The sequence below is a fragment of the Microtus oregoni genome, unplaced genomic scaffold (genome assembly GCF_018167655.1).
Source record: "Microtus oregoni isolate MIOR12 unplaced genomic scaffold, Mior012 000016F_ref0000370, whole genome shotgun sequence".
NCBI lineage: Eukaryota > Metazoa > Chordata > Mammalia > Rodentia > Cricetidae > Microtus > Microtus oregoni.
Window position 1 is genome coordinate 33,907,147 of NW_024543075.1, and position 26,090 is coordinate 33,933,236.

The window sequence follows — 26,090 nt, forward strand, 5'->3', positions numbered from 1 at the left end:
CACCCAGGTTGTTGAGGGAAAGAAAGAGAAAGGGAGGATGTGTGCATGGCAGAAGCCTCCCTAGCTTCCTAATTCCCACCCAGACTTGTTCCAACAGCAGAGAAAACAGAAGATGCCTGTGAATGGAAGATATCAGACATCTGTAGGAGGTGGGACCCCGGAGCAGAGGGAGCCCCAGAACATTATGGGACATGAGCCATACAAGTAATTGGGACTCTCAGAGCATACTGCCCACTGCTGCCACAACCAGAATCCAGAGGCTATTTAGGGTGGAGAGAGGACATACTTGAGAAGCACCAGCTGTCCTGTGTCCTCTCCAAAGATGGAATCAAACCAGCTGCCCTCTGGGACCATCTGTCTGTGAATTCTGAGTTCATGGCTTTTGATGGACATGTTGGACTGGAGGGGATCAGCTCCAGTCCTAGTGAAATTAGGTCTGTATTGCCTATCCATTATTTCAAAATGGATCAGAGACCCTAATACAAGGCAGAAAGCTTTGAAACTATGCAAAACACATGAAGACAGAGGCAAAGGCAAGAGCTTTCTGAACAGGATTCAACAGTACAGAAAACGATCTAAAAAATGGAAAAGCAGATTGCACAAAGCTGAGAAGCTTCTGCACAACAAAGAAAGCAATCAGCGGTGTGAAGAGGCAGCCTACATAATGGGAAAAGAAATCTCTGCCAACTACATCACAGACAGAGTTCATACTCACAATAGAGAGTTGTGAAATTTAAACAACAGAAGAATATCATCCAATTCAGAAACTGGGTAATGAACTGAACAGACAGCTCTCAAGAGTAGAAATATGAGTGACATAAACACATGAAAACTGGGAAGGCGGCCGGAACACCGGGCGGCGGCCGGAGGACGACCAGCACAGCCGGCGGGGACCAACTGGGACAGGCTGGAACCGGCAGGGACCGGAGCGGCAGCAGAGGACACAGGCTGCTGGTGGCGGGAACCATCCCAGCAGCAGAAGCAGGCTGCAGGGACCGCGCGAAACACCGAGAACAGATCGCCCCACTACAATTAAACCAAAGAGGTAGGCATTCGGTTGGGGAGGTCCCTGGCAGAGGAGGAGCCCGGTCCTATTCTTGAAGACCCCTCTGAGGGGTGAGAGGGATCTTGGCCCCCCAGCAGGAACCAGGAAACAGAGCAAGGGCATTTTGTAAGAGGAGCCCCTGGCCAGCAGGGAAACCTGAACCAGTTTTAACAGACCCCTTAGATAGCATCGATAGGAGGAGATGGGCAGGCGTCAAGGAAAGAATTCACCCGATAATCTGAAAATCAGCATGAAAACACCAGAACCCAATGATCTTACAACAGAAGGTCTCCAACACCCTAACACAGAAGAAGTGGAAAAAATTGACTTTTTGAAAGCAGTAGAGTCCCTTAAACAACATGTGAAAAATGCCCTTATAGAAATGGATGAGAAGTATAACCAAAAATTTGAAGAAATGAGTAAATACGTACATAATACCCTGGGAAACCAAGAAAGAACGATCAAACAGGTAATGGAAACAGTTCAAGAATTGAAAACTGAAATGGAAGCAAGGAAGAAAACACAAACTGAGGACCAGCTGGATATGGAAAATCTAGGTCAACGAGCACAGCCTACAGAAACAAGCATAATCAATAGAATACAAGAAATAGAAGAAAGAATCTCAGATTCTGAGGACACCATAGAGAAAATAAACGCTCTGATCAAAGAAAACTGCAAAGCCAACAAATTCTCATCACAAAACATTCAGGAATTATGGGACACAATAAAAAGACCAAATATAAGAATAATAGGAATAGAAGAAGGAGAAGAGTCACAGATCAAAGGCCCAGAAAATATTTTGAACAAAATTATGGAAGAAAACTTTCCCAACTTAAAGAAAGATATTCCTTTGAATATTCAAGAAGCATACATAACACCAAACAGACTGGATCAAAGGAAAACATCCCCTCGCCATATAATAATCAAAACACAAAATATACAGGTTAAAGAAAGAATACTAAGAGCTGCAAAGGAAAAAGGCCAAGTAACTTATAAAGGTAAACCGATCAGACTTACACCTGATCTCTATGGAAACAATGAAAGCCAGAAGGTCCTGGATAGAAGTACTGCAGAAGCTAAGAGACCATGGATGCAAGCCCAGACTACTATACCCAGCCAAGCTTTCGTTCACTATAAATGGAGAAACCAAGACATTCCAGGATAAGAACAATTTTAAGCAATACGTAGCCACGAATCCAGCCCTACAGAAAGTAATAGAAGGAAAACCGCAACCCAAGGAATCCAACATTGCCAACACTGCCTACAATAACTCAGGCATCTAGCGACCCTTCACTAGCACAACTCAAAGAAGGGAGACACACAAATTCTACTTCCAAAAACAACAAGAATATCCGGCATGAACAACCACTGGTCATTAATATCACTTAATATTAATGGTCTCAACTCACCTATAAAAAGGCACAGGCTAAGAGATTGGATACGAAAACAGGATCCAACATTCTGCTGTTTGCAAGAAACACATCTCAACCACAAAGACAGGCATCTACTCAGAGTAAAGGATTGGGAAAAGGTCTTTCAAGCAAATGGTCCTAAGAAAAAAGCAGGGGTGGCCATATTAATTTCTAACAAAACTGACTTCAAACTAAAATCAATCAGAAGAGATCGAGATGGACACTTTATACTCATAACAGGAACAATTTGTCAGGATGATGTCTCAATCCTGAATATTTATGCCCCTAATATAAAAGCACCCATGTATGTAAAAGAAATATTACTAAAACTCAAGGCAGATATCAAACCACACACACTAGTAGTAGGAGACTTCAATACACCTCTCTCAGCAATGGACAGGTCAATCAGACAGAAACCTAATAGAGAAGTAAGAGAACTACTGGAGGTAATGAAGCAAATGGACTTAACAGACATCTATAGAACATTCCACCCAAATAGGAAAGAATATACCTTCTTCTCTGCAGCCCATGGAACCTTCTCGAAAATTGACCACATACTCGGAAACAAAGGAAACCTCCACAGATACAAAAAAATATCAGTGTCCACCTGCGTCTTATCAGATCACCATGGATTAAAGTTAGAATTCAACAACAATCCTACCTCCAGAAAGCCGACAAACTCATGGAAACTGGACAGTCAACTACTGAACCACACCTGGGTTAAGGAAGAAATCAAGAAGGAAATTAAAGTCTTCCTGGAATTCAATGAAAATAGAGAAACAACATACTCAAACCTATGGGACACTATGAAAGCAGTGCTAAGAGGAAAGTTCATAGCACTAAGTGCCCACTTAAAGAAAACAGAGAAAGCATACATCGGAGACTTAACAGCACACCTGAAAGCTTTAGAAAAAAAAGAAGCAGACACGCCCAGGAGGAGCAGAAGACTGGAAATAATCAAACTGAGGGCAGAAATCAACAAAATAGAAACGCAGAAAACAGTCCAAAGAATCAATGAAATAAAAAGTTGGTTCTTGGAGAAAATCAACAAGATCGACAAACCCCTATCCAAACTAATTAAACGACAGAGAGAGAACACGCAAATAAATAAGATCAGAAATGAAAAGGGGGACATAACCACAGACACAGAGGAAATTCAGAGACTCATTAGATCTTACTACAAAAGCCTGTATGCCGCAAAACTAGAAAATGCAAAAGAAATGGACATGTTTTTAGATAAGTGCCACATACCAAAGCTAAACCAAAACCAGGTGAACGATCTAAATAGACCTGTTAGTCGCAAAGAACTAGAAACCGTTATCAAAAATCTACCTTCCAAAAAAAAGCCCAGGACCAGATGGTTTCAATGCAGAATTCTACCAGAACTTCCAAGAAGAGCTAATACCTATACTCCTTAATGTATTTCACAATATAGAAACAGAAGAGTCATTGCCAAATTCCTTTTATGAAGCTACAGTTACCCTGATACCAAAACCACACAAAGACCCAACCAAGAAAGAAAATTACAGGCCTATCTCACTCATGAATATCGACGCAAAAATTCTCAATAAAATACTGGCAAACCGAATCCAAGAACACATTAGAAAAATTATCCATTATGATCAAGTAGGCTTCATCCCAGAGATGCAGGGCTGGTTCAACATACGCAAATCTATCAATGTAATCCAGCATATAAATCAACTGAAAGAAAAAAACCATATGATCATTTCATTAGATGCTGAAAAAGCATTTGACAAAATTCAACACCCCTTTATGATAAAAGTCTTGGAGAGATTAGGGATACAAGGGTCATACCTAAATATAATAAAAGCTATTTACAGCAAGTCGTCAGCTAACATTAAATTAAATGGAGAAAAACTCAAAGCCATCCCACTAAAATCAGGAACACGACAAGGATGTCCACTCTCTCCATACCTCTTCAATATAGTGCTTGAAGTTCTAGCAATAGCAATAAGACAACATAAAGGGATCAAGGGGATTCGTATTGGAAAAGAAGAAGTTAAGCTCTCGTTATTTGCAGATGATATGATAGTATACATAAGCGACCCCAAAAACTCTACCAAAGAACTCCTACAGCTGATAAACACCTTTAGTAATGTGGCAGGATACAAGATCAACTCCAAAAAATCAGTGGCCTTCCTATACACTAGGGATAAGGAAACAGAGAGGGAAATTAGAGAAGCATCACCTTTCACGATAGCCACAAATAGCATAAAATATCTTGGGGTAACTCTGACCAAGGATGTGAAAGATCTATTTGACAAGAACTTTAAGTCTTTGAAGAAAGAAATTGAAGAGGACACCAGAAAATGGAAAGATCTTCCTTGCTCCTGGATTGGAAGGATCAACATAGTAAAAATGGCAATTCTACCAAAAGCAATCTATAGATTCAATGCAATCCCCATCAAAATTCTTCACAGGTCTGGAGAAGACAATAATCAACTTTATATGGAAAAACAAAAACCCAGGATAGCCAAAACAATCTTATACAACAAAGGAGCGTCTGGAGGCATTACCATCCCTGACTTCAAACTCTACTACAGAGCTACAGTATTGAAAACAGCTTGGTATTGGCATAAAAACAGAGAAGTCGACCAATGGAATCGAATAGAAGACCCTGACATTAACCCACAAACCTATGAACACCTGATTTTTGATAAAGGAGCTAAAAGTATACAATGGAAAAAAGAGAGCATCTTCAACAAATTGTGCTGGCAAAACTGGATGTCAACCTGTAGAAGAATGAAAATAGATCCATATCTATCACCATGCACAAAACTCAAGTCCAAATGGATTAAAGACCTCAATATCAGTCTGAACACACTAAACCTGATAGAAGAGAAAGTGGGAAGTACTCCACAACACATGGGCATAGGAGACCACTTCTTACATACAACCCCAGCAGCACAGACATTAAGGACCTCATTGAATAAATGGGACCTCCTGAGACTGAGAAGCTTCTGTAAAGCAAAGGACACTGTCACTAAGACACAAAGGCAACCCACTAACTGGGAGAAGATCTTCACCAACCCCGCAACTGACAAAGGTCTGATCTCCAAAATATATAAACAACTCAAGAAACTAGACTGTAAAAGGCTAACCAACCCAATTATAAAATGGGGCATTGAGCTGAACAGAGAATTCTCAACAGAAGAACTTCAAATGGCCAAAAGACACTTAAGGTCATGCTCAACTTCCTTAGCGATCAGGGAAATGCAAATCAAGACAACTTTAAGATACCATCTTACACCTGTCAGAATGGCGAAAATCAAAAACACCAATGATAGCCTTTGCTGGAGAGGTTGTGGAGAAAGGGGTACACTCATCCATTGCTGGTGGGAATGCAAACTTGTGCAACCACTTTGGAAAGCAGTGTGGCGGTTTCTCAGGAAATTCGGGATCAACTTACCCCTGGACCCCGCAATACCACTCTTGGGAATATACCCAAGAGAGGCCTTATCATACAACAAAAGTATATGCTCTACTATGTTCATAGCAGCATTGTTTGTCATAGCCAGAACCTGGAAACAACCTAGATGCCCTTCAATGGAAGAATGGATGAAGAAAGTATGGAATATATACATATTAGAGTATTACTCAGCAGTAAGAAACAAGGACTTCTTGAATTTTGCATACAAATGGATGGAAATAGAAAACACTATCCTGAGTGAGGTAAGCCAGACACAAAAAGAGGAACATGGGATGTACTCACTCATATTTGGTTTCTAGCCATAAACCAAGGACATTGAGCCTATAATTAGTGATCCTAGAGAAGCTAAATAAGGAGAACCCAAAGAAAAACATATAGGCATCCTCCTGAATATTAACCTTCAGCAAGCGATGAAAGGAGACAGAGACAGAGACCCACATTGGATCACAGGACTGAATTCTCAAGGTCCAAATCAGGAGCAGAAGGAGAGAGAGCACGAGCAAGGAACTCAGGACCATGAGGGGTGCACCCACACACTGAGACAATGGGGATGTTCTACTGGGAACTCACCAAGACCAGCTGGCCTGGGTCTGGAAAAGCCTGGGATAAAACTGGACTCTCTGAACATAACGGACAATGAGGACTACTGAGAACTCAAGAACAATGGCACTGGGTTTCTGATCCTACTGCACGTACTGACTTTGTGGGAGCCTAGGCAGTTTGGATGCTCAACTTACTAGACCTGGATGGAGGTGGGGGGTTCCTTGGACTTCCCACAGGACAGGGAACCCTGATTGCTTTTCGGGCTGGGGGGGGACTTAATTAGGGGAGGGGGAGGGAAATGGGAGGCGGTGGCTGGGAAGAGACAGAAATCTTTAATAAATAAATAAATTTAAAAAAAAAGAAAAAAAAAGAAAAAAAAACACATGAAAACTGTTCCTCACCCTCAGACATCAGAAGAATACACACTAAAACTGCTTTGAAACTCTCTCTCTCCCCAGTCAGAGTGGCTCTCGTGGAAAAGTCACTTGAACAAAGGCAAATGAACCCTTGTTCTTTGCTGGTGAAAATGTAAACTAATGTAGTCATTGTGGAAGTCAGTGTGTAGATTTCAAAAAAAAAAATAGAAACTACCACATGTCCTAGCTATACCTCTCTCCTGGGGATGGATCTGTAGGACTACAGGTCAACAAGCCACAGAGATGCTTGCGTATGGGCGTTGATCTGTTCATAACAGCCGAGAAATCAAGCCTCCTAGATGTCCACCAACAAATGAGTGGCTAAGGAAAATGTAGTCCATCTACACAATGGAATTATATGCAGCCAGAAAGAAAGATGAAATCATGACATTTGCAGGGGAAACAGATGTAACCAGAGATCAAGACGCTCATGGAAATCAGCCAGATTCTAGAAGATAAATACTGTGTGCTTCTTCTCACACATAGAACCCAAATCTAAAATAGTGTGTGTGCATGTGTGAGAGGAAACTAAAAGGGGGGGGGGGTCATAAAAGAGAAGGGAGAGATGTTCTGGGAGGTGGAAACAGAGTGCTGGGGTACATGTACTAGGGAGACAGAAGTGCGGGACTAAATGGGGAGAAAGGGAACAACCTGAAGGAGGGGGAGGAAGGGGAAAGTATGGCAGAGAAAGAACAATGTATTGTACTTTGTTCTTTGTATGTATGAAGACTCATGATGAAATTCACTTTTATATGCTAACCTAATACGTCTTTAAAGAAAAGAAGAAAAGTTGGTCCTACCCCCAGATGCTGCCTAGAGTCAGGGCAGGTTGGAGCCTGTGTAGCAAGGGAAGGTGGTTGAGTGGAGTTGGCCATCTTTATGAGTCACTGTCTTATTTACTATTCTATTGTCGTGAAGACACCATGACTAAAGCAACTTATACAAAAAAAAAAAAAAACAAGAAAACACTTAACTGGGACCTTGCTCACAATTTCAAAATGTTGGCGGTGATCATCATGGCATGGAGCATTGTAACAACTAGACAGGCGTGGTGATGGAGAAGTAGCTGGGCGTTCGCATCTCATTTGCAAGTTGCAAGCCAAGAGAGAGACACTGGTGTAGTGGTATTTCAATTGTGTTTTAATAAATAAAGACTGCCTGAAGATCTGAGAGTAAAACAGTCCCACTGGTCAGTCTTACAGACCAGGTTATGGTAACACACACCTTTAATCTCAGTAGCCACACTAGTTGCCATAGAAATTGGTAGTGCATGCCTTTAATCCCAGTGGTGTACACCTTTAACCCCAGCCCTAGAGAGAATTATAAAATGGGAGGAAACAGCTCTCAACACACAGTCTCATTCTGAGATTCCAGGAGGCAGGATCACCATTTCGGTCTGAGGTCAGTGGCTGGCTGTTTTGCTTTTTGGATCTTCAGGTTGAAGCCCAATTTCTGATCCTGAGTTTTTATTAATCGTGCTTCACACTGGGTCTGGTGTGGGTTTAAAACTCAAAGCCCACCCCACTGACACAACTTCTCCAAAAAGACCACACCTCCCAATTCTTCCCAAATATTTCCACTAACTTGGGATAAGAACTTACTATGAGCCTATGGAGATCTCATCCAAACTGCCACAGGCTTAAGGGAATTCATTCATCCCTGTGTGTTGAAGGCTAATTTATTTGACCTTAAAGGTTCTCAGTGACTTTCCACTGGTTTCTTAATATTTAAAAAGAAGTCTTAATTTACAACGCAGATGAGAGCATTTGAACCGATCCGCAGGCTGCTCTGACCTACTGACATACCATCATGCTGCCTTTCAACCCCTCCACAGGTGCTTGTGTTCAGACAGACCCATCTGCTTCCTATGCCTCCTGTATCTCTTCCGCCTCCACTCATCTTCCAGAGCTCACCAAGGAGATCCCTTCCTCGGGGAGCTCTCCCATGATGCCTCAGTCTGCGGCTAGGCTGTCCAGTGAAGCGGCCATCAGTCACACACAGCCAGAGTCCTGGAATCTTGGTGAGTCTGAACCGAGAAGTGCTGGGAGCATGAAATACATGCTATGTTTTTGAAAGTTTGGTTAGAATGTAAGGGTATAGGATATATAACGGAAAGTCTTAATGTTGGTTTTGTATTTAAAATGATAATATTTTAGCTATATTGAGTCAAATATATTGCTCTTAATTTTACCTTTCTTTTACTTTTCCTTGTATTCTACCAGAAATTTAATTTTTAAAGGAAACTTTATGTGTATGTATCTGTATCTGTGTGTGATTATGTATACATGCATGTAGATGCCTACAGAGGCCAAAAGAGGCATCAGATCCCCTGGAGCAGAAGTCACAGGTGTTTCTGATCTGCCCCGTGTGAGTGCTGACATATGAACGCTGCAAGATCAGCAAACACTCCTAACCATTGAGCCATTTCCCCTGTCCCAGAACTTTTCAAATGATGCATATAGTCTATATTCTGGCTTACAATGTGCTTCGGTGGCATATGCTGGTCTAGACCAGATCACCCCAGTGCTCACTTCCATGTAAACTTGCATTTTTTCCTCTTTTATTATGCTTCCTAATTCAGTATTCCACTAAGCCAAGACTCCAGAGGACACAAGGCCGCTGGTTTTGGTTCCTCCTGCACTCTGCTGATGCTCACATAATCTATGACATATAATAGAAGCATAATAAACACACTTCACACATGACAAAATGTCTAACATGTGTCAAACATGTGAAAGAGTTTCTGGAGCAACTGAGGGGATGCACAGTGCCTGGCACAGAGTAGGCACTCAACAAAGAGGTTCATTCTCCTTCATTGTCTAGATGTGGGGTGGTGGTAAGCTTTGGGGATGGCCGTCGACCCAGAAGCGTGCTGTATGTTTAGTCACTGCAGATGGCATCCTTGAAGCACACCTTCATCGTGCACACACAGAGAGCTGTACACACTTATTGCATGTGCCATTGAGCTCTGCAATCTGCTCTTTGCATTCAAGTCTGGAGCTGGGCTGAACTGAATGCATTTCCAGAATGTAGATCCAGACCAGAGATGTGTGATCCTCAAATACAAAAGCAACTGTGTCATGTCACAAGAATAGCTTCCATGCCACTGTCTCTGCAAGGGGAACTCAGGACGTATGAACATTTGCTCCTAATTAACAACAGAAGAATCTGTCTCATTTATTCTTGCCAATAAATCCAAACCCCAGTTCCTAAGGTGCTGCTTGTCATGTTTCATTTGAGAAGGGCATCACTACATCTCCATGGTACCTGGGATGCTCTCCGGGTCTCTGTGTTGAAGGGCATCACTACGTCTCCATGGTACCCAGGATGCTCTCTGGGTCTCTGTGTTGAAGGGCATCACTACGTCTCCATGGTACCCAGGATTCTCTCCGGGTCTCTGTGTTGCATACAAGATGGCAACTTCCATCCATCATGTATTAATGAGGCAGCAAGTCAAAGAACAGGCTGTCGAAAGACTCGGTAACAACCTAGCACCTGCCAGATCAAGGACCAATGAAGTTGAAGGCCAGAGTGTCTCCACTAAGAGCTGGGCTTGGGGGAGAGTCTGAGTCTGGAACTACCAATCAATGGTTCCTGCACAGGCTTCTCCATAGGCCCTGGCTGCAGGATCTCGGATAGAAACCAGATGAGGTCCGGCCTCTTCTCCCCTCCACCTGCTCCCTAAAGCCAATTCAGAAATCACGTTCTTTGGCTCCCAGAGCTATGGAAGGCAGAGCTCTCACAAAACTCCCAGTGTATGACAGGCCTGCAGATGCCCCTCATTTTGTGGTTAAACTCTGCAGCATGTGGAACTCAGTGCCCACAGGCCTTTCTGCTTTGTCCCTTATTGCCCACCCAGAGTCATACCCCACTCATGATAAGATTAATCCTGGCATGGTAGGGTAATTACCAATAGGCTGCCTGGGGTTCTTTTATGTCTTTAATTATTACTATTACATTTATTTTACAGGGATGAGGGGTTTGTCTGCATAGATGTCTATGTACCCCATGTGTGCAGTGCCCGTGGATGCCTGAAGAGGGCATAAGATCCCCTGCATCTGGAGATGCTCACAGTTGTGAGTTGCAATAAGAGTGTTGGAGATGGAATCCGGGTCCTCCAGAAGAGCAGCCAATGTTCTTAACCACTAAGTCATTGTTCCAGGCCTGCCTTTGGTTTGGGTTTGGCTTTGTTGTCTGTCGGTCTGTTTTGCTAGGTCTTGATGGAAATGTGAACAGGCAAAAGGCTGCTTTTTAAGTGATGGCAATTCCAGGCCCTCTGGTGCCAAGAGCTTACAGGCACCTAGATGCTTGTCTTAAGAACAAGAGGCCTGTGGTCCTAAGCTCAGAAGGCCAGAGACTTATAGCTCTACGTTTTCAAGTCAGGCCACCTTGATCATCCAGGTCCCCACACTTAGCAACCATGGCTCAGAGCAGCAGTAGCAGCAGGCAGTGGCCCCTGAGTCCCCAGCAAGCCACCAGTGATCTGGTTCTCAGCTGGAGCTCTGGTTCCAGTGACTGGGACTGGGTCATGCAGCTTAGCACCTCACAGGCCTCTGCCTTCCATAGTCTTGGCTTTCCACACCTCTTATTGTTCTTTTGCCTCAGCTACGTCTCCTCCTGGCAGCTGCTTCTGCTGGTTCTTCCCTGGAGCTCCTTAGCCAGCATCTTTCTTCTGCTGCCCCTGCTGCCGCCACCGCTGCCATTGCTGCTTCTGCTGCTGCTGCCACCGCTGCCATTGCTGCTTCTGCTGCTGCTACAACTAACCGCTGCTTGTTGCCACCACCACCGTCACCACTGTGACATGACTCATTCGCAGAGAGAAAGAAATTAAACACATAACACTAACATTCTCAACAGCATTTAATAGTGGCTAACAGTATTTGTCAATGCTTAGTAGCCTTTAATTCTTACACCAGTGTCTCAGGGAAAATCAGGTCCCTCTAGTGATAATGGCAGGGCTCTGAACCTATAAATGCCTATGTACTTAGTGAGTGTTTTTGGCTTCCTGGGGCATCCTTTCTTCACTTTAACTGACCATAGTAGGACCACAGAAGCATTCTACTATAGAACCATAATAGGATCATAGAAAGCATTCTGCTTCAGTAGGGAAGCAGTCTTAATTAACATGTAACGAGAGGAATGGAAGTTGTCACTAAAACTTTATTTACAAAACCCAGGGACAGATGAGATTTGGTCAACCAGCTCTACCCTTCGATGAGTGAATACAAATTCGAGTGGCAACTAGAACTTTAGTTATTAAATGAGTTAGATGGGATGGAGTGGGTGTGGTTGAGTGGCATAAGACAGAGGGGCATAGGAGATAACAGGGCATGGAGGAGAGGGTGTGGAGCCTTGGGATAGACTAGAACAGAATATTCAGAGTTTACCCCCAAGGAGAAATAACCATTGCTTTATTAATATTTTATAACAGATATAGTATCCAAACAAGCCAATAATGTAGAGCTACCAGTCAAAAACATCCCAGCGTGGATGGGGAAGGAGCCTCCAAGGCCACAACTCTAGTGGAAGAACTCTTGATGATTGATGGGTGTTGGGGGAGGAAGGATCATAGCCACCGGTAGGTCACTCATGCCCCAGTAAAGGACCCTACACCTGCACCAATACAGGCAGCATAAATTGAACAGTGGAGTCTTAATAAGAAATTAGAAAGAAAACATGAAGTTAGGAGGGAGACAGGGTGGAGAGCATTAAAGAGAGTGGGGGGTAGTGCTAGATGAATATGATCAAAATATATTGCTTGAAATTTTCAAAGAATAAGTAAAAATATTGTTTACAATCAAAATAAATGTGTAGCTGTGTTTTAGATCGTGACTAGCAAAGGATTCCATGGTCTGAGCCAAGAGCAGACAAGGTTGAGACACAGCAGGGTAGCAGATGGAATCCCTCCCTGGGGGCATGATTTAAAATCTCCATCCTGCTACCAGTTCCCCTTAGATATTCAGAAGTCATTGCTTCTTTCCTAAACCAAATGTGTGATGTGAGAGGTGATGTATGCTGTGAATATGTTTTATTGCCATTGGCTAATAAAGAAGCTGCTTTCGGCCAATGGCTTAACAAAGTAAAGGCAGGCTGAAAGCAATAGAGAGAAAGTAGGCGGAGTCAGAGAGAAGTCATGTAGCCGCAGCAGGAGACAGACGCCTCTGCTGGAGGCTACCAAAACTTTGCCTGTAAGCCATGACTTCGTGGTGATGCACAGATTAATGGATATGGGTTAGTTTAGGATATAGCAGCTAGCTAGACATATGCTTAAGCTATTGGCCAAACAGTATTACAAATAATACAGTTTCTGTGTGATTATTTCGAGTCAGGGTAGTCAGGAAATGAACTAGCAGCCTCTGCCAACAAATATGGACACTGGGTTATGTTTATTATATTGATCTTAAACTAAAGCCCCTGTTTCTTTCTTCATAACGTGATCCTACTAGGGAAGTATTTGTTCTGCAGCCCTAAACCCTAAGTTGCAGCTCACCCTCAATTTCTGCTTGGGGTCACTTCCTCAAACTTAATAATGAAACCAACAACAGGCCACAGCAGCTCACATCCTTTCTTTTGTCATGAGTGATTAAATGTGCAGGCTAGGGAAGCCCAACAAAGAGCACATGTCTGAGCTCTGAGACGTTTCTTACAGCCCTACAGAGCATCTGGGAAAATGAAGGCTGAAAAATGATTGAGTGAGGCAGGTCCACCGCTGCTAGATCTAATCAAGAAAGAGCCAGAGAGGAATGCAGATGTCTATGTGGAAGGAGAGGGAGAAGCAAGGACTCTGTTAGCAGAAAGGGGGCATGATCACCCCACAAGGAGCAAAGACTATCATCCAGTCAGTGTACTGTGGCCATGAGGGGATTAGGCAAGTTACAGTCAAAGGTTGAAAAAAAAGGTGGAAATGTGGGTTTACATTTAAAAGCACTGTAAGAGCATTCACTGTGTGTGACAAAAATAATATCTATAGACCAGACATTACCTGTCCAGGCCAGTCTGTAGCATGAGGCTTCAAGGTTGGCTGTCAACCTCATGAGACTTCTCTAGGCACTGACACAAGACTCTGTTGTGTCTTGTCTTGTTGAGTGTCCTCAAAACAGTCTTGAAAGATAACAAAATCATAACCACTCCACAAAAAGATTCCAGAACACAGTAGATAGGGTGGTGGGATCAAACTCAGAATGAACCTAGGGTATCATGTTGAGACATATAAAAGAAAAAAATATAAAAACAAGTGAGGGGCCAAAGAAATCAGAGCCCTGTGTTGTTGACTTTTCTCACTACAATGATAAGAAGCAAACGGTTTGTGAGCAGGGTTAGTTTTGGCTTATGTTTCAAGGAGACACAGGTGACAGAAGAGAAGAGGTGGCTCATCACAGTGCATCTGCCATCAGGAAACAGCACTAACAGGGAGTGGAGCTGAGTTATGACAGCTCAGAGTCCGTTCCCAGTGGCCCACATCCACCTGTAAGCCTCTACCCCCTAAACATCCCACAACCTTCCCAAACAAGTGTTCAAATACAGAAGCCTAAGGGGGACATTTCACATTCAAACCTCAGCAAGCCCACTTATGGTTTATTGTGCAGCCCCCTGCTCCTTCACACGCTGTGTTCTCCTAATGGTGAGCCCTCAAGTCCTTCTCTTCCTCTTCTGGCACTCTTAAAGCAAGAGGACACAGTTCAGAGACCTGAGGCCCTTCTCCTTCTGAAGGACTACAGCTCTTCTCAGCTAGTGCCCTCTGCAACCCTCTCTATCCAGTCAAGATGTGGCCAGAGCCCATGGCAGACATATCCCAAACTGAGGCAGCAAGCTAAGTCTCATGATTTTAGTAGACTTTGGAGTAGTCAGGTGCTGTGGGGTCACCCCAGACCCATATAACTTCACTGAGTCAGGAGCAGCTCCTACACAGCCTTGCCCCTCAGACTACAAGCAGAGCACACCTTCACAACCTTGGTCTTATTGTCCAAAGAATTTCTCACCAGTCCCCAGCAGGAAGCCTGGGCCAGATAGGCATTCAATGTACAATAGAGATCAGAGCTGTCAAAACACCTGTTTCAGACGGCCAAAGAAATTTAAAGTTGTCTACGAATTTGTTGGGTTAAGAAATGACTGTTCGATTTATTATGTTAATAATGTCATTGTTCTCTCTCTCTGTCTTTGTCTGTCTGTCTGTCTCTGTGTGTGGGGGGGGGGGTCTGTGGTTGTTATTGTTGTTTGTTTTTGTAGCCCTGGAAATTGAACCTAGGTCTTCACACATAGCAGGCAAGTACTATGTTAACTGAGCCCCATTCCCAGCCCCCCCCCCCCCCTCTCTCTGTCTCTCTCTTACACAAGCCAGCTTTCTGGTCTCCTCCCTGGAAGGCTTTGAACTTGCCACTCTGAAGTCTCCTAAGTAACTGGGATTAGGTCTTCAACAGGCCCAACTCTTTCTTGTGTTTTAAGGGGAGGTTTAAGCTGAAGTAGTTTACAGATGAGATGCCATCTGTAATGATGTTGGGGATTTTCTTTATATTTTAGCAAATTTTGAGAGGAAGTCATGAGATTGAATTCCACTTTGCTCTTGTTGGAGGTGATGGTGGTAGTTTTGTTTGAAGACAGTCTTACTACACAACCCAGGCTGGCTTGAACTCTGTAATTTTAGAATATATATAATAGACATGTGACAATGACATTATTAACACCTCCATTCCTGAATCTCTACTTTGTTTTTTGTGTTTGGTAATTTTAATAGCAGTTATTTTAATGTGTGAAAGAGTTTTGCCTGCGTGTTTGTATGTAGACCATGTGTGTGCCTAAACCCTGTAGAGGCCAGAAAAGGGCACCAGGTGGAACTGGAATTGCAGGTGGTTGTGAGCTGCCATGAGAGTTCTGGGAATTAAATTAAGGTCCTCTGTAAGAGCAGCAGGTGCTGTCAACCAGTGAGCTATCTCTCTAGACCCTCATAGTATAGTATTTTTTATTATGAGGCTATAAAGTTGTCCTCTCGCCTTGATATGTTCTAATTCAGTTGTTCTAACCACACCTGTGACCCAGCCTTCTCTCCCTCCTTTTCCTTTACCATGAGGACAAGGACGGAAGGAGAGTATCCTCTTGTCGTGACAAACAACACAGGAGATTCTCTTTGGCATTGACCTTCCTCCACCCCAGCCTCCAGCCATGTCCTGAAGCAGCTGGTTCCAGCTCTGAGGTAGCAAGGGCAGCTCAGTCAAGAATTATCCAACCTGTTGATTGTACCTACTAGAGATACAAATGAGTTTTATCCCATGAATATGATAACCTCTAAGCTTATACCTGTAGGGCTGTTGGCCATTAATCCATTTTACATCTAACCCAGAAATATCTCCTAGCACCCCCAACCCCCTTCAAAAAAAACCTAATTTAGTAAATGCTCTTTGCACTGATTTTAACAACTTGCTCTGCTGATTTTTCCTGGGGTAGATATGAGCAAATGTCTATTCCCCCCACAGAGAGGGCCCAGATGGCAGACCAATTCTGGTATGGGACAATTCTGTATTCTGTCAATTATGTTTTAAATACATGCTGATTGGCCAGTAGCCAGGCAGGAAGTATAGGCAGGACAACCAGACAGGATGTAGAGGAGGGTCAATGAGAACAGGAGAATTCTGGGAAGGAGGAAGCCCTCCCCAGTCCTGTCCAGACACAGAAAAAGGAAGATGTGACCTGCCCTGCTAAAAAGGGTACTGAGCCATGTGGCTAACATATACTAGAATAATGGGCTAATACAAGTTATAAAAGTTAATAAGAGGCCTGAGCTAATGGGCCAATCTGTTTATAACTAATGTAGACCTCTGTGTGATTTTCTTTGGGACTTAGCAAATGCAGGAACCAGGCAAGACAGAAACCTCAGACAACATAATTCCACTCCAGTCTAACTCTCTGAACCAGTATGTATTGGTGTGACTGTCAGGCATCTGCTGCACCAGAAAATCCCACCCCAGCATGTGCAGAGAGCTGCATACCCAAAGCTCCCTGCCCAACTTGTAGGCAGCTCCACTGAAGAACCTGCCCCCACCCCAGAAACTCTTTACTATTTATATGCCTTTGGGAGGGGCCTCCTGAGTCTTACCAGTGTTCTGTCCTCTATCTGGGAGGGAATGTTCCAATTAGCACAAAACATGGCTTAAGTCGTTGACATATATCATTTTCTCTCTCTCTCTCGCTCTCTTTCTCAACTTTGTTCAGGAAAGGGTTTCTCTGTGTAGTTTTGGCTGTCCTGGAACTCATTTTGTAGACCAGGCTGGCTTCTGCCTCTGCCTCATGAGTGCAGGGTTTAAAGGCATGAGCCACCACTGCTTGGCTCATATGTTCATTTTCTATTACTTTTGGGAAATACCACTGTGTCATTCCCCTGGGAGTTTCTCCCATGCTTTGGCTGTTCCTGTTCTGTTGACATGGAACTCTGGGGTAGCCCATTTCCTCTTTGGACAGCATTGGTCCTTTTAAGAATGGTCTTTTTATTTGGCTAGAATCTGTCTCTACAGTTTCCTCCTCTGTTAATTCACTGCAAACAGCAAGGGCTATGGAATCAGACAAAGCTGGGCCTAGATCCCAGTCTCACTGTGTTGACGTTCTTGACCCTGGTTGGGGAAGGTGTTTGATCTCCCTTCTTCCTGATCTCCAGGTGTGAGGATTAAATGGGTTGGTAACCTGGAAAGCACTTACCCCACACCCAGTACACAGTGGATTAGTTTATCTCCTCCATCGTTTTCTTATTCATTCACTTACTCAATAAAGGCGAAGCTCTGCTGGTGAGTGCTAGAGATAGGAGCATGCATAACAAACAGCTCCTGCTCTGCCTGTGAATGCAAATCAGCAAGAGAGAAAGAAATGTTTAAAAAGAAATTCTAATACAGCGTGATAAGTACAACAATAGACTCCTGCACTTGCAGAGGAGAAAGCGCTCTGAGGCAGAAGCGGAGATGGCTGCCAAACCAGGCTTCCCTGCGAGGGCGATACCCACAATGTGTTTGGAACAGGAATAAGGGCTTCCCTGGCACTCACAGAGGGGAAGAAATCACAGATCTGAGAAACAGAATCTCAGGCTAGGGCTTGATGGAATAGAGAAGACAAGTAAGAAGCAGAGAGACGGATCTAGAAGGTTCAGGGTGAGCCATGACATTGTTGAGCCAAGGAAATGTAACTGTTTTCTTAAAAAGAAAAAAAAAATGATTGAGAGCTTCTGAGAGATTTTAGACATGAGTGATGTCACATGTCATTTTAGAAAGGTCACAGTGACTTGATCCATGAGAAATGAAGGAAGACCAAGGCTGTAGGATGCTGTTGACAGTCCAGTCTAAATAATAAAGGGACAGGAGTGAAACTAAGAACAGAGAGAGGGGAGAGGAAAATGCTTAGGAACAAATACTTGGCAAGTGACAGGATAACCACATGGCCATGACCCTAACTTCGTTCGTGATACCCAGAAGTCTGTTGATAGAATAGGCTTTGATGCTGGCCTGGGGGTGGGGTGGGCTAAGGCAGGGTCAGCCCTCTGATGGTGAGGGCACTGCCTCGTCTATATTTTAAGAGCACTTGGTAATTCTTTCTATAGGAAGGAATCTACACGCACATACTGCTGATGGTTTTCTTGAATCAACCATCAATCTGGATGATGTTCAAATGAATGGCTCAGGAGAATCGCAAGACTCGGTGGCCTTAATATTTGCAAACCCTGCCCCTGCTACAGAGAGGAGGCACTAAGGAGAGAAGCGCCAAGATCTTGCATCTCAGACACAGACTGACCACCTGACCAGAAGGACAGGACAATCTTTGGGGTGCCTCTCTGTCTTCGCTTACCCTTTGTACATAACCATTTGACTGAAAATGGGATGGGAGATGGATCTTTGGGACGCTAATCCATTGTCTTCTCAGACTGCCACTCTCAGAATGAAACACAGCTAAAAGATTCAGTGTCAGGTCGTGTCTATGTGTCAGACAGACTGGGCCACAGACACATCTTCAGGAACCGCGGATGTGGCTTCAGGTGCAAAGCTCTCAGAGGATGATGAACACAAAGACACTTTTCCCTCCTTAGTTTTTAGTAAGAAAATGCAAAGATTATCAGCTATCTCCCTTCGTTCTCTCTCCCACCATCCAAACTTTAAGTTACTCTGAACTTTATTAGCTCAAATGGAAAGAAAAGTGACTAACACTTTGACAGAAACCAGTGGGAGGTCACACAAGAAGGCAAGAACTAGGAGACTGTACAGTTAGCTGGGAAGAGCAACCTTATATCAATTCATTAATTTGGGGATAATTGACCAGGTCCCTGGCTTGGAAGGTTTGTAACAAGCTTATGTAAGCAGACAGAGGATCTGCAGGATGCTGGTACCCACAGGCTAGTACGGGAATATCCCAGAGGCTGACTAAGGCGAGGTCTGAAGTTCTACAAAGACCAAGGTTCACCTTATTCATCTCCAATCCAAAGTGTCTGGATTGATGTTCAACAAACACCAGGAACTCGGCAGCTATGCATGCAGTGAGATGTATAAGCAAGTCTACAGAGAAGTGTCTGATGCCAGGTCAGAGCTCTGCCTGCAGCCCGCCATGACGAACAAGCCAATGAAAACATGCAGAGATGGGGAGGGGGATGGATAAAATGGGAAGAGTTTTATATTCAGAATATCTGAAGGATCTAGAGCCAAAGTGAACATTTTGGTGAGACGTGAATAGAACTGTCATGCCGGTTGATGGGCGATGCTGCCCGAATCGTCTGTGTGGTCAAACACAGGCATGTTTGACTAAGAACCAGGCCGACTTCAGTATGATCGCATGTAAATCAAATGTATCTGTAAAGAGCCATTTTCCTAACAAGTCCACACTCTAAGGTCCTGGGGGTCAGAATTTCAACAAACCTTTTTGTGTAACACAACTCAACATGCCAGAGAGCAAGGGAATCATCTTCAAATATTTCTAAGACTTCTGATGTGAAAGATTTGATCTGCATGGATTTCTAAGTCAGAACTAAGAAGGGAGTGGGAACTGGCTGGGGGTGGGGAGTGGCTCAATAAATACAGTGCTGGCTGTGCAGTCATGGGGACCTGAGTTCAGATCGCCAGTGTCCTGCAGCATGAACCTGTGACCTCAGCGTCCTAGGGGTCAAAGGCAGATCTCAGGGGTTCTCTGGGCCAGTCAGACTAGCTGAGCAACAAGCTCCTGGATTGATGAGAGACCTCATCTCTAAACCAAGGTTGAAAGCAACTGATGAAAACAACCGAGATTAACTTTTGGCCTACACACACACATTTACACATACATATGCATGTGTGCATGCATACATACACACACAACACACACCAAACACATACACACCTCAGGATGGGAGGGACTGGTGCAGAAGAATTGTCTGTATTCTGTCAATCATGTTTTTCATAAAACACTGATTGGCCAGGCAGGAAGTATAGGCAGGTCAACCAGACAGGAAGTAGAGGCGGGGCAATGCTAGAAAGGAGGAAGCCCATTCCTCCATTTCTGCCCAGACCACCGAGAAGCAAGATGTAACCTGCCGGCTGAGAAAGGTACTGAGCCATGTGGCTAACATAGATAAAAACAATGGGTTAATATAAGCTACAAGAGCTAATAAGAAGACTGAGCTAATGAGCCAATCAGTTTATAATTAATGCAGACTCTCTGTGTGATTTTCTTTGGGGCTTACCAGCTGTGGGGTACAGGGCAAGAGGGAAACCCCAACAAGCCGGCCCTCCTGTTACAAGGGACTAGTGGGTACAAACTGCAGGTACTTATAGAGATAATTCTAAGAGTGCAGGCTGAAACAATTGTACTCCCACCTCAAAGCAAAGCCAGAGGAAGTGCAAGGCCATAGCAGGAGCCAGTGTTCCCTAGGAAGCGGGTGAGGCTGCATGGTCTCACCCTGCTCTCCTAAACCCAGTTTTCCCAGTCTCTGGCATGAGGGAGCCATGTCTAACTGAGCTAGTCTTTAAGCTGCTGTTGCCAAGAGTTGATGTAGGAAGATGAGCTCCGAGATAGTGCAGGCTGCTGTGAGAGATGAAGCGTGAATTGCGGGGCCAGGAAATGAATATAAATTCAGCAGCTATTTTAATTTTTAATTGGGAAAAAAAAGACCATCCCAGCTGGAAAGAACAGAGCAAGTGTGTTCCATGCACAAGACTATAGAAAGTATTTGCTAGCGCTTCGAGACAAATGACCATGTCACGCTGCCTCTGCCACCCCCACAATGGGGATGGGAAAACGTCTATAGGGGCAGCTGCCATCGCTGCCTGTATCCCTGGATAATAGAGGTCACGGTTTATGGGCACATGCTATTCTGTTCCAGACAAGGCCTCATTGGTATGCAGGCATGGAAACCCAGCTGCTGGCCTCACACACTGATCAGATTTAGAAACTTAGTAATAATGTAAAAATGTCCCGTATTTTTCTGGGGAGTTTTGCAATCAAAGGAGCAGGTGGGGAATAGAAATGGGTCATGAGGACTGGCATTTATTGGGCACCTGCTGTGTAATGGACGTCCGACACATGAGTCATAAGGGCTTCCGATTCGGCCCAAGAAGGGGTTGGTATGGGTACATGTCGTGCACAGGCCAGCATATGGAGATCTCCATGGAAACTGGAGGAGAGGGAAGAGGCATAAGGTGTTTGAAAAATAGAGAAGATAAACCGAAGGTGCATGAAGGCCAAGCATCAAGAGAAGTTTTAAGCAATAGTGAACTAAGCAGCCTCCTTGGGAGCCAGAGACAGCACTGCCTCCAGCAGGTGTTTCCAATCTAGACATGACTCTGGGTCAATGCAGATCAGATCAAAGACACGAGATGCCCGAAACTGAGGCTGGAGGTGAGAAAAAGCTGCAAGATCTGAGAGAGTGGGAATTCCTGTCCATCCTGGGGGTCCCCCTAAGCCAGATGGCCTTCTCTGTGTAGAGTCTCTGTTGAGGGCCATGACCCATCCAGAGCTCTGGGTCTGTCATTTCTGACCACTCAATATTTACCAATCAGGTCTGACACCAGGAGGCAAACAGGCCATCAGAGAAATTGTTCATGATGCAGTTTTCCAAATCCCACCCTCAGACAGAGCCAGAGGTACTGGGTTAATTATGAAATTTGCCTTAACAGGAACCTGAGGTAAACAGCATGGTCATTTGTGTCTTTATCAGACAAAAAAAGGGAAGTAGAAAAAGACAAATCTCCTGAGTACATTGAGAGCATGGAAATCCTGAAAGAGGGCAGAAGGGGAAAGGGGAGAAAGAGAGGGGAGCAGAGAAAAATATGTAGCTCAATAAAAACAAAAAAAATAAAAATAAAGAGGAAAGGAAAGAAGATGCCCTTAGTTGTTGGCAGTGGCTGCACGCTCATTCCTGGCCGCCCAGACCCGAAATAATCACACAGAAACTAGATTAATTTCAACACTGCTTGGCCAATGACTCTAGTGTATTCCTAGCTAGCTCTTACATCTTAAATTAACCCATTTCTATTATTTTATATTTTACCACAAGGCTCATGGTTTACCAGTAAAGTTCTGACAGGCAGTTCATGTCTTTCTCCTTGGGTAGCTACATGGCATCTCCTTGACTCCACCTTCTTTTCTCGTCTATCTCTGCTTGGAATTCCCACCTTGCTCTATTCTGCCCTGCTATAAGCCAAAGTAGCTTTATTCATTAACCAATAAACCAATACATATACAGAAGGACTTCCCATACCACTTAGTGGCCACTGAAGATGTATGCCACAAGATGGGAGGCAGGGGCATCAGTGGTGGTCAGCTTTCAGAGATCCTAGACGAGAAGACCATAGGGTGAGACCTGGTTGGAGCCTACACCAAACATGGGAGACAAGGTCTGTAGTTGTCTGATATGCAATGGAATGTGGTTAGAGGAATTAAGGAAGTCCATTCAATGTTACTGTGGCCTCTGGTATAATTGATACTCTGTCCCTAAAACCCACCCTCTCCAAAGCAGACCATTTGGAAGAAGGAGGGTGTTGCTGAAGATAGCAGGACTAGGTAGGTCACTGTAGCATGATTGATGGCAATCCTAATTGGCTTTATTATTAAAACATGAGTAAGATGTAAGGGTAAAAGCTGAAATATCAGAGAAGCGGAGCAATGAGCCACTAGTCCTTGCCTCTGTGAAATCCTCAGACCGAATGGGGTATCCTATCCATCCAAGTCCTCAAACTGAATGCCATCTCTCAGACTGAAACCTCATACTGAATCCTGAGCTCCTGTATCCTCCAGCCTTATATTCCTCTCTCCACCCAGCCATACCACTTCCCATCTCCACCTCCCTAGCGCTGGGATTAAAGGTGTGAGCCACCACCACTTGACTCTGCTTCTCTTTTAGACAGATTCAGTCTTGAGGAGCCTAGGGTGGCCTTGTACTCACAGAGATCCATCTGCCTCTGTCTCCCAAGTGCTGGGATTAAAGGTGTGTGCCACAACTAAATGGCCTCAATGGCTAACTAGTGTGGCTACTTCCACACTCTGGTCTTCAGGCAAGCTTTATTTGTTAAAGCATAAATAAAATATCACCACAGATCACTTCCAGAAGGTAGACAGTGGTGTCCTAGAAACAGGGAGACACAGCGTGGATGTAAAAGAGCCAGGAATGGCTTAGAATTTTGGTCTGGTTCTCCGGGTGAAGTGTTCAGAAGTCTGAGTCAACTCTGACCTTCATCAAAAAGGAAGTAAGAATGGGAGCGTCTCTTTCTCTGACTTTGACCAACAGAGAAAGATCTGGAGGTGAACAGCCAGTCATCCTGGGGTTGATGGCAAGGACTGAGCATGCCTGCCCATCAGTTCTGAGAAAGGCCTGAAATGAGTCTCATCAGAATGTACTGGAAGGCTGAGTGAGGGACCCCCAACAAGATACAGATGAGGCAGGAAAGAGCCAGGTGAGGCAGATTACAATCATGGAAGCAGTTGAAAAACCATAGTGGGAATTATGACTCCCTGAGATGGCTCCAGGGAAGGTAGAGACAAGCCATAGGCTCTCCTGGTGCAGAGACAGCGGCACTCTTGACTTCAGGTAACCTGTGATGAATGGCCTGAGCCTTCACTCTCCACCTTCCTCCAACAGAGCCCACATGCCTGGCTCCAAAATCAGTTTCTGCTTCCAACATCACTAACATTATTCAAAGCATCAACCTTCCTGAAGGATCAGCAGCTGCTAGGCAACCTCTTGGGATTTTCTTTCTCCCCCAAACACAGACATTGAGAAGATCCTGCTGATGTTCTCCTCTCCAGGGCCCTGGTATTCATATCCCTCAATTATAGCAAATCCGCAGCTCACCGTTCAAAGCCATAACTCCATTCTTCCTCCTAGGCCGACTTCCTGATACCTTGCCGTTGGCTCCTGCCTAAGCCAGCTGCCATGCTTTTGCTCACCTCCTGTTCTCTCGGTGTGTTCACGTGCCTCCTTCCCATCCGTGCACTGAAAAAGCATGAATGAGTGCCTACTGTATATTAACAAGTATAAGCTTCTTTGAAGCTCAGGGAATCACAGATCATGGGGACAAAGTCCTGCCTGGGAAACTCACATTGTCCTGGAAGAGGCAGTGCTAGAGCAGAAGAGGGAGAAATATAGCACAATGTCCACAAGTTTCAGACAAAGTTGTTGGGAAAGACTTCTCCAAAGAGAGCACTTGGGTCAGAAACATGGGCAGAGTTTTATATGGAATTAGGGAGAAGAACTTCAAATTCCTCTGCTCCATTAAACATAAATTCTGTGGGAGCCCCCTAAACCCTCCACCAACCTCTCTCACACGCACCTGTATTCCAGGCTTGTGTGACTAATTTAATCATCTCTGACACATAAACATATTACTCGGATTTGTTTTTTTTTTCATTTGAGCTTTAAAAAATGGTAAATTCTTTGAGGACAGAAGCTTGGTATGACATCATAAAATCTTCAAGTTCCTCAGAACTTGCAAGGACTACCCAGTCTAGGTAGGGGAAGGGGAAAGTCACTTCACTGTGCTTCTGAGACGTGTGAGATTTGTTTTAGGTATATTTAATCATAGAACGATCTGGGGGGGGAGTTTTTCCTAGTGATAATTAACTCAGTCCTGTGTATACAACAAAGCTTATGACCTGATTACACTGAAACTCTGTTTCCAAAGTACATGTGACCTTTTCCATAAAGATGGATTCTGTTAAGGCGGTGGCCAAAGGCCCACTCGCTGCCTCCACCTGCTCCCTACTATGAGCAATGTGTGGTGGAGAAATGAGAGAGAAAGAGAAAGAAAGCAGTGTGCTATGGAGACAGGCAGAACAACAGACATGACCATGGTGAGGGACAGCCTGACATGAGAGGCCTGCACTGCCACCCGAGGTCATGTGACATCCAGGCCTGCACCGCCACCCGAGGCCATGTGACATCCAGGCCTGCGCTGTCACCCGAGGTCATGTGACATCCAGGCCTGCACTGCCACCCGAGGTCATGTGACATCCAGGCCTGCACCGCCACCCGAGGCCATGTGACATCCAGGCCTGCACCGCCACCCGAGGCCATGTGACATCCAGGCCTGCACCGCCACCCGAGGCCATGTGACATCCAGGCCTGCACTGCCACCCTAGGCCATGTGACATCCTTCCTGTGAAGAGACAGCCCTGTGTTTAACATTCCTAGTGCTTATCTGTGAGCACAAGAACCTTGTGCCCTCAACAGCAGGGCTTTAGAAGAAAAGCAAGTCCCAAAGGATGGCATGAAAAAGGGCCAGGTCAAGGATTAGGGACAGGAGGGTGGCAAGAATCAGGCCTGGATCAAAGGCTTGCAAGCCTGCTAAAAATTCTACTTTACACTAAGAACCACAAAATAATAGTAACTACATGGTAAATAATGCCAACATAAGGGGAAAAAAACAGAATCCTGTAAGCCCACCCTTAAAGAAATTAAAGTGAAGGGATGAGACTTGGATCACCTTACAGGAAGAAAGCCAGCTGTGATCAATGGAAAACCACAGAAAACGGTGGCATAGAAAAGGGGCATTGTTTATTCAGGCATTACACTGTAAATTGCTTTCCTTGGCTGATAAGAGAAGTAGGGGATAAAGATTATTTACTGCTCAGGTAGTTAAAGAATCCCTTTGCTTACAAATCAGACTTGAGGCCGGCCCTCGGGAAAGGGAAAGTAGATTCTACTCTGCTTTAGAGACAAATGTCTCAGCTGCTGTTCTATGGAGAGATAAGGGCCATCTTCCTGTCAAACTGTTTTGACGGGGCTTGTTTCTAAG